Below are 6,600 nucleotides of genomic sequence, written 5' to 3' on the forward strand. Positions count from 1 at the left end.
GCAGCCCCAGGAGCTCCTTTGCAGGAAAAGTAAGAAGGTGTTTGCTGAGCATCTAGCATACGAGTCCTCGTTGGAAAGGTGGGATTCTTGCTTTTCCTTCTTGGGTCTCTTTTAGGCTGAGATGTGGCCAAGGAAGGCCTGTGGTATGGCTCGCCTTTTTTAACACCTGTCTCTGGAGACCTGAGTTGCCGTGGACCCCCGGCTTGCTCCTCCTGTCCTCTGGTCATTTCTGTGTCGGGGTGTCTGAGAAACTATTGCATCGGCCGCTTTGTGTATGTTCCCACCAGCCCCCGCCCCTGTAGGCTGTCATTGTGATGGGGCCGATTCAGCTGCGGTGGGGAGGACCCACTGTGCGCACATGGGGGGTGGCGTGGGGCATTCTGGGATGAGAAGATGCAACTTCTGCCCTGAGAGCCCTGTTTTAATGGAAGGCGGGGGCATAGTTGCAGGTGGAAGCCATGGAACGCTGGTCAGACCAGCATTCCATGTCAAAAATGGCCTTGTCAGCCAGGCGCAGTGGCTCATGCCTGTAATCCCAACACTTCTGGAGGCCAAGGCAGGCAGATCACCTGAGGTCAAGAGTTCGAGACCAGCCTGTACAACATAGTGAAACCGTGTGTCTTCTGAAAATACTGGCTAATCTGGGCATGGTGGCACGTGCCTGTAATCACAGCTACTCAGGAGGCTTAGGCAGGAGAATCACTTGAACCTGGGAGGTGGAGATTGCAGTGAGCTGAGATTGTGCTACTGCACTCCAGCCTGGGCAACAAGAGTGAAACTCCATTTCAAAAAAAAAAAAAAAAGGCCTTATCTGGGCCTGGGATCTGTCCTCCGAACACTGGGTCCACTGTGCTCCACAAGGTTCTGGGCTTTCACCCCGGAAGCCCTAGACCCACTTGGCTAACCAGAGTCTCTGGGTTGACCACTCCCCAGCCCTGGCCAGCCTCCTGGGCCACCATATTCTCAACAACTTCCTGTTGTGCCACAGCTGGTCCGAGCTGCTGTTATCAGACAATGCGAGGCACTTCCACAGGAGGGGACCACCCTGTCCTTAGGAGCCCCTTCTCCCTGTCCCCAGGCCTGGTGCAGTGTGCGGCTTCCCTTCTGGTGTCAAAGGTCTCAAGGTCCCTTTAAGAAGCCTGTCACCACTGCCAGCAGCTTCCGTTATCTGGTTCCTCTGTACATGTAAGCCTTTCCCATACACCCCGGATGTTTAGGGCTTCCGCCCTCTCTCCCTGGCCGAGGGTGTGGGAAGAGGGCTTTATTTCAATGCTTGAGAGTAGGGTCAATGGCCGGGGTGAGCTGTGGGGGCTCCTCCCCGCCGGCCCCTCTCTGCAGCCCTCACCTGGACATAGGGCATTGAAACCACCTGGGCTTTGGGAAGACCCTGGAGGCTCCCAGCTTCCCACGGCCACTCTTTGGGGAAGAGGCTTCCTGAGGGACTTGGAAGGGACTGTGGCCCTTGGCTGGGACTCTAGTCCCAGAGTTCTGCCTTCCAGCGCCGAGCTTTGATTTGTTTGTTGAGTGCCAGCCCGGTTCCCGGACAGGTAGGGACCTGTTCCCGAGCTCAGCAGAGCCTTGGGAAGCTTTCCCAGGAGGTTCCCGAGGGTGGCGGCCATGCCCGGTCTGCTGTACGTGTGATTTTGTTTGATGAGGAATTGGCTGGGAAGGCGCAGGTCTAATTACAGGCCCATGAGGGTCCCTCTCGCCCCCACCCAGGAAGCGGCGGAGATCCTGGCACACTCAGCACCCAGGCCTGTGCCTGCCCAGCTGGCGGCGGAATCATGGGAGCCTTGCTCCAGGGCCTGTGGAGCAGCAGTGGGAACCTTCCCCACCTCAGCCCCTCCCAGGGCTGGCTGTTCAAACTCGCCGCAGCTCAGCCTCTTCCTCCTCTCTTTCATCAACCCTGGGAATCGCCCACTGCCCACTGGGCTCGGAGGGGGTGCAGGAAGAGAGAGCTTAACACCCAGAGGCCCAGGCCTTCTGCAGGTGCCTGAGCTGCCGTGGCCTGATCTGGGTTCCCTGCTCGAACCATCACAGTAGAGTTAATGATCTGCCTGCACGAGTTGCTTCATCCCAGCTGACTCCGGGGCTGGTTTTGGCTGGTTTTGTGGGGAGGGGCTGGGCCTTGGTTTTGAGGGAGTTGGGGGAGTCAGTGCAAAGGGCCTGAAAAGTGGCAGAGGTGATGGCCCATCTGCCCTCCCCCTGGCCAGCCAGGCTAAATGCGATTTACTTTCTTTCTTTCTTTCTTTTCTTCCCTTCTCCCTGTAAATAACACTAAATGCGATTTGTCAATGCATTCATTTGGGTTCAGTAGTTGGATCATGGGCAGAAGCACTCCAGATCTGTCACTAGCCTGAAGCTAGGGGTGGGGGACACCCTCTGTGAGATCCCAGCTCCTGAGTGCCCAAGGCTGCTCTTGGAACCCCAGCTCTGGGTCCGTGTCAGGGGACTGATGTTGATGGAGTTGCTGACATTGACCCCCGGCCTCTGCATGGCCTTCGGGAAGGAGGCCCTTCGCTCTCTGTCCCATCGAGCCTGGCGGGCAGCACTCCCTTCTCAGGCCTGTGCCCCTGGCAGGGCCTGCCACCCCCGCCCTGCTCTGTGGGTGCCAGGCTCTAAGCATCAGGTGACTCGGTCATCTGAACGGTCACTGAACAGTCGTCCTTGCTGGTGTCCCCAGTGGAATGTGCATGGACGTCCTCCCTCCCCCAGATCCTTGTCTCTTATCTCTCAGCCTTTGTTGCAGGGGCCACCACAGGACCAGGAGATACGCGGACGTGGGTGGCATGTCCACTGGGCAGATTCGGCCCTGAACCTGCATGCCGCCTCCAAGGGGGTCCCCAGTGGGTGGGGTTGATGGTGCCATCTCTCTCTCTCTCTCACTAGAACTGACATGAGGATTGTGTCTTATCGATCCACGTCCTGAGTTCCCGGACGTCATAGGTGCTTGCTCAACAAGTGTTTGAATGAATGGTCAGCATTGTGTGACTGCAGATTTTCAACTTTTATCCAAATATTTTGTGGTTTCTGTGAGGCTAGCCCGAGAGTCTCACAAGAATCTCCATTCTCCCTGCGCTCTCCGCACAAGGTCTCCTTGGAGGATTTTTCAGAAAAAGGGCCAAAGAGCAGCATTTCCTCAGGGATTTGAACACGCTCTCCCCCTGCCCTGGGGGAAGAAGATTCCCAGCCCCACTTCCCATGTGCCACGTGACTAGGAGGGTCTTGGGGCAGGATGGTGTCTTTTGTGCCTTGTGTGCTGGGGCCTGAGGAAGAGCTGCCCATGGCGGGTGTCATCTGCCGGCCCTGAAGACTAATGATGGGCTGGACAGTGGCCCCATTGAGTGGGAGGGAGAATCGCTGCTGTCTGTAGCTGGGGGGCCGGGCGGGTGGGAGCCGAGGCTGGGCAGAACAGTGCAGACCTGGCACGGAGAGGCCTGGAGGAGGAGCAGGGGTTCTCAGCCACCCAGGGCGCAGGGGCGCCGCTTGAGGAGCAGGAGTGTGCATCCTCCTGCGGATTCTCCGCCTCTTGGCTTCGTTACCTGCACCAGGCTTTGTGGTGAAAGGGCACAGAGTGGAGGAAGGTGCCGCGGCCAGGGCAGGCCACACGCTCTGCTAATGGACTACTGTTACTCGTTGCTTCTGTGGTTTTGCTGTCAGGATCCTCCAGCACCAGGTCCCCACCGCCAGGGATAGGCCCCAGAGGCAGTACTGACTCCCCGAAGCCAGGGACAGACCCCATAAACAATACTGGGTCCCTGCAGCCAGGGATGGGCCCCCACGGCCAGTACCAGATCTCAGGGACCAGCACTGGGTACCCACAGCCTGGGATGGGCCCCATGGCCAGTACTAGGTCTCAGGGACCAGTGCTGGGTTCCCATAGCCAAGGACAGGTCCCCATGGCCGATACCAGATCTCAGTGACCAGCACCAGGTCCCCACCACCAGGGATGGGCCTCACAGGCAGTACCAGGTCTCAGTGACCAGCGCTGGGCCCCTGGATGACTGAAGGCGGGCACGGCTGACTAAAGCTGCAGGAGCCAGCCTGGCCATCCTGAGGCACTAAACCATCACTGAGGTCTCAGGGGACTCAGACTCCTCGGCTTGTCCTCTTGAATTCTGGAATCAGACACACCTGGGTTCAGCCTTTCCCCCAGGGCTGTGTGCCTTGGATGGTTGCCTCACCTCCCTGAAGCTCAGTGATATGGGGACCGCTGCACAGGGCCTGGCACAGATGGTACTTGGTAGCACAGGGTCACCTGCTCACATCCATACAGCCTCGGCCCTCGCCCTGGCTGTGTACCAAGAGTCCCATGCCCAGACCTCTGCTGAGTCTCCGAGCTCCTGGTCATGCCCCAGGCCTCCTGTGAGAAGCAGCGCTGCATGGACCATGCCTCGGGACCTCACCCTGAGCTGGGAACCTTGCTCCAGTCCCCCAGTCTCCCTTAGAGGTGCCCCACGCCCCATCACTCTTCCTGCTCGAGGGGTCAGATAGGGGAAGCCAGTGTGGGAGGCCCAGAGGTGCCGAAGCGGACGTTAAGTGAATTCTGTGTTTGTGCACTGGGCCTTGGCAGACACCGCTGACTCAGCCTCTTCCCCAGGAAGGAGAGTGGGGTCCCAATCCAAGTTGTGGCCTCAAACCCTGTGACCAAGAGTGGGGAAAAGGCAAGACCCCTCCTCCCAGTCTTCTGGAACAGCCAATAGTGGTGGAAACATGGGGTTCACACTGAATTTCCTTGTAACCTGTTGAAGAGAATGTAGCCCACATTTTCAGGGGTGGAGGTCTGGCTGATTTGGCAGTGTGCCCATCCCCCCGGCCATGGTTTACTCTGAACCGGGCACCCTGGGCCCTCCCTCAGTGACGCAGTGAAGTCACTGTGACGTGTGTAGTTGGTGAGAAAGTGCCTCCTGTAGTGTTTTACTCTTCTTAGAGGGTGAATAAGGTTTGTTTATTATAAATAATTATTTACAGAATACATGAGGTTTAAGCTGACTGCAGGCCACGTCTCGTCCTCCAGACGGCCCTCCTCCACGGCATAAACCCACACACCACCCTAGCTAGAGCTGGTACCCCCACAGGCTCCCTGGACTCACCCTGAAGGGGGGCTGGATTTTCTGCCTGTCCCGACGAGAGGGCTACAGGACAGTCCCCAGTGACCCCTTCTGAGGGTTGTAACCTCTTCCCCTGGTATTTTCCTGCTCTCCAAGAATGTTTCAAGCTTCCAGCAGAAGCCTACCCACCAGAGTCGCTTTCTACCCTGCTCACCATCCCTCTTCCCTCACTCATTCAGCAGACCCCCATGCACAGCCCAGTGCAGGAGTTGGGGTGGGAAGGGGTCCCAGGTGGGCTGGAGCAAGGTTCCCAGCCAGGGCGGGGTCCTGAGGTGTGGTCCACAGCCGGGACTGTGATTCGGGGGGCCCTTGCCTTGTTCCAGCCCCGGCACCACCGCTATCCTTGTGCTCAATGGACTCACTGGCTCCAGGCTCTAAAACCTCAGTGAGGTTTGTAGACAGGGAGGAGCCCCCACTCGTGGGTAGAGAGACTGCCAGGTCCATTTGCCTGTTATGAACCATGTGGCCTCGGACCTGCCATTCCTCCTCTCTGAGCCATAGTCTTTTGTCTGAAAAATGGATAATGATGGTTACCACATCAGGGGCCATCATGAAGACAAATGGAGATGAAACGGAAGGGGCTCAGCACGGAACCTGGACACAGAAGTGCTAAGTGTGTGTTACCAGCTGCGGTGGCTGCCAAGGCCCAACCACATGGCAGCCACTGGCTGAGTGGCGGGCAGGAAGTGGGGGGCAGGGGCATGCAAGACGGGCCTTCCTGAAGCTTCTGATCCAGTGAGATAAGTATACACCCAGCTCTTTTTTTTTTTTTTTTTTTTTTTGAGATGGAGTCTTGCTCTGTGCCCCAGGCTGGAGTGCAGTGGCGCGATCTCGGCTCACTGCAAGCTCCGCCTCCTCGGGTTCACGCCATTCTCCTGCCTCAGCCTCCCGAGTAGCTGGGACTACAGGCGCCCGCCACCTCGCCCAGCTAATTTTCTTGTATTTTTAGTAGAGACGGGGTTTCACCGTGTTAGCCAGGATGGTCTCGATCTCCTGACCTTGCGATCTGCCCGTCTCGGCCTCCCAAAGTGCTGGGATTACAGGCTTGAGCCACCGCGCCCGGCCATACCCAGCTCTAAGATGGAATGTCCCAGGAAAGTGGAGACTGCAAAGGCTTTGTGGCCCAGGAATGTGAGATGCACCTCTGGGCACTAGAATTTCACCAGAGCTCGGGGAGGAGGTCAGCTCAGATATAGGGACAACGGGAGAGATGGGAGTGAGAAAACGGCTTGGTGTCCGGAGGTGGAGCCTGGAGAGGTGGGCATGGGGACAGAAGAGGGCCTTGGGGGCCATGGGCCCATGTGTCCAGGAGGTGGAGGCAGTGAATGGGGCCAGGATCGGCCCCACACATGGTACCACCAGCCCTGCCAAGCCTGCACCTGCTCCTCGGGCCACCTGAGTGCCGCTCCCACCTGGCACCCCTTGGTCTGAGTCCTGCTTCCTGCCCTCGTGGGAAGAGTGAGGCTACTCACACAAAGTCCCTCAGCTG

The 6,600-nt window shown here is 58.0% G+C and overlaps 1 protein-coding gene across 45 annotated transcripts in view; it reads left to right on the forward strand.

The window, feature by feature from the left end:
• Positions 1–6,600, forward strand: part of SEPTIN9 (septin 9) — a 215,606-nt gene that overhangs the window by 168,884 nt on the left and 40,122 nt on the right. For 2 of the 45 annotated variants that reach the window (XR_013407353.1, XM_015120467.3), the window contains exon 1: positions 1,196–1,547. The exons of 39 other annotated variants lie outside the window; for them this stretch is intronic. The gene's annotated coding sequence lies outside the window, so the exon portion shown is untranslated. 4 more of the 45 variants (XR_013407351.1, XM_077973022.1, XM_077973032.1 and 1 more) reach the window with 3 other exon arrangements.

The sequence above is a fragment of the Macaca mulatta genome, chromosome 16 (assembly GCF_049350105.2).
Source record: "Macaca mulatta isolate MMU2019108-1 chromosome 16, T2T-MMU8v2.0, whole genome shotgun sequence".
Classification (NCBI taxonomy): Eukaryota; Metazoa; Chordata; class Mammalia; order Primates; family Cercopithecidae; genus Macaca; species Macaca mulatta.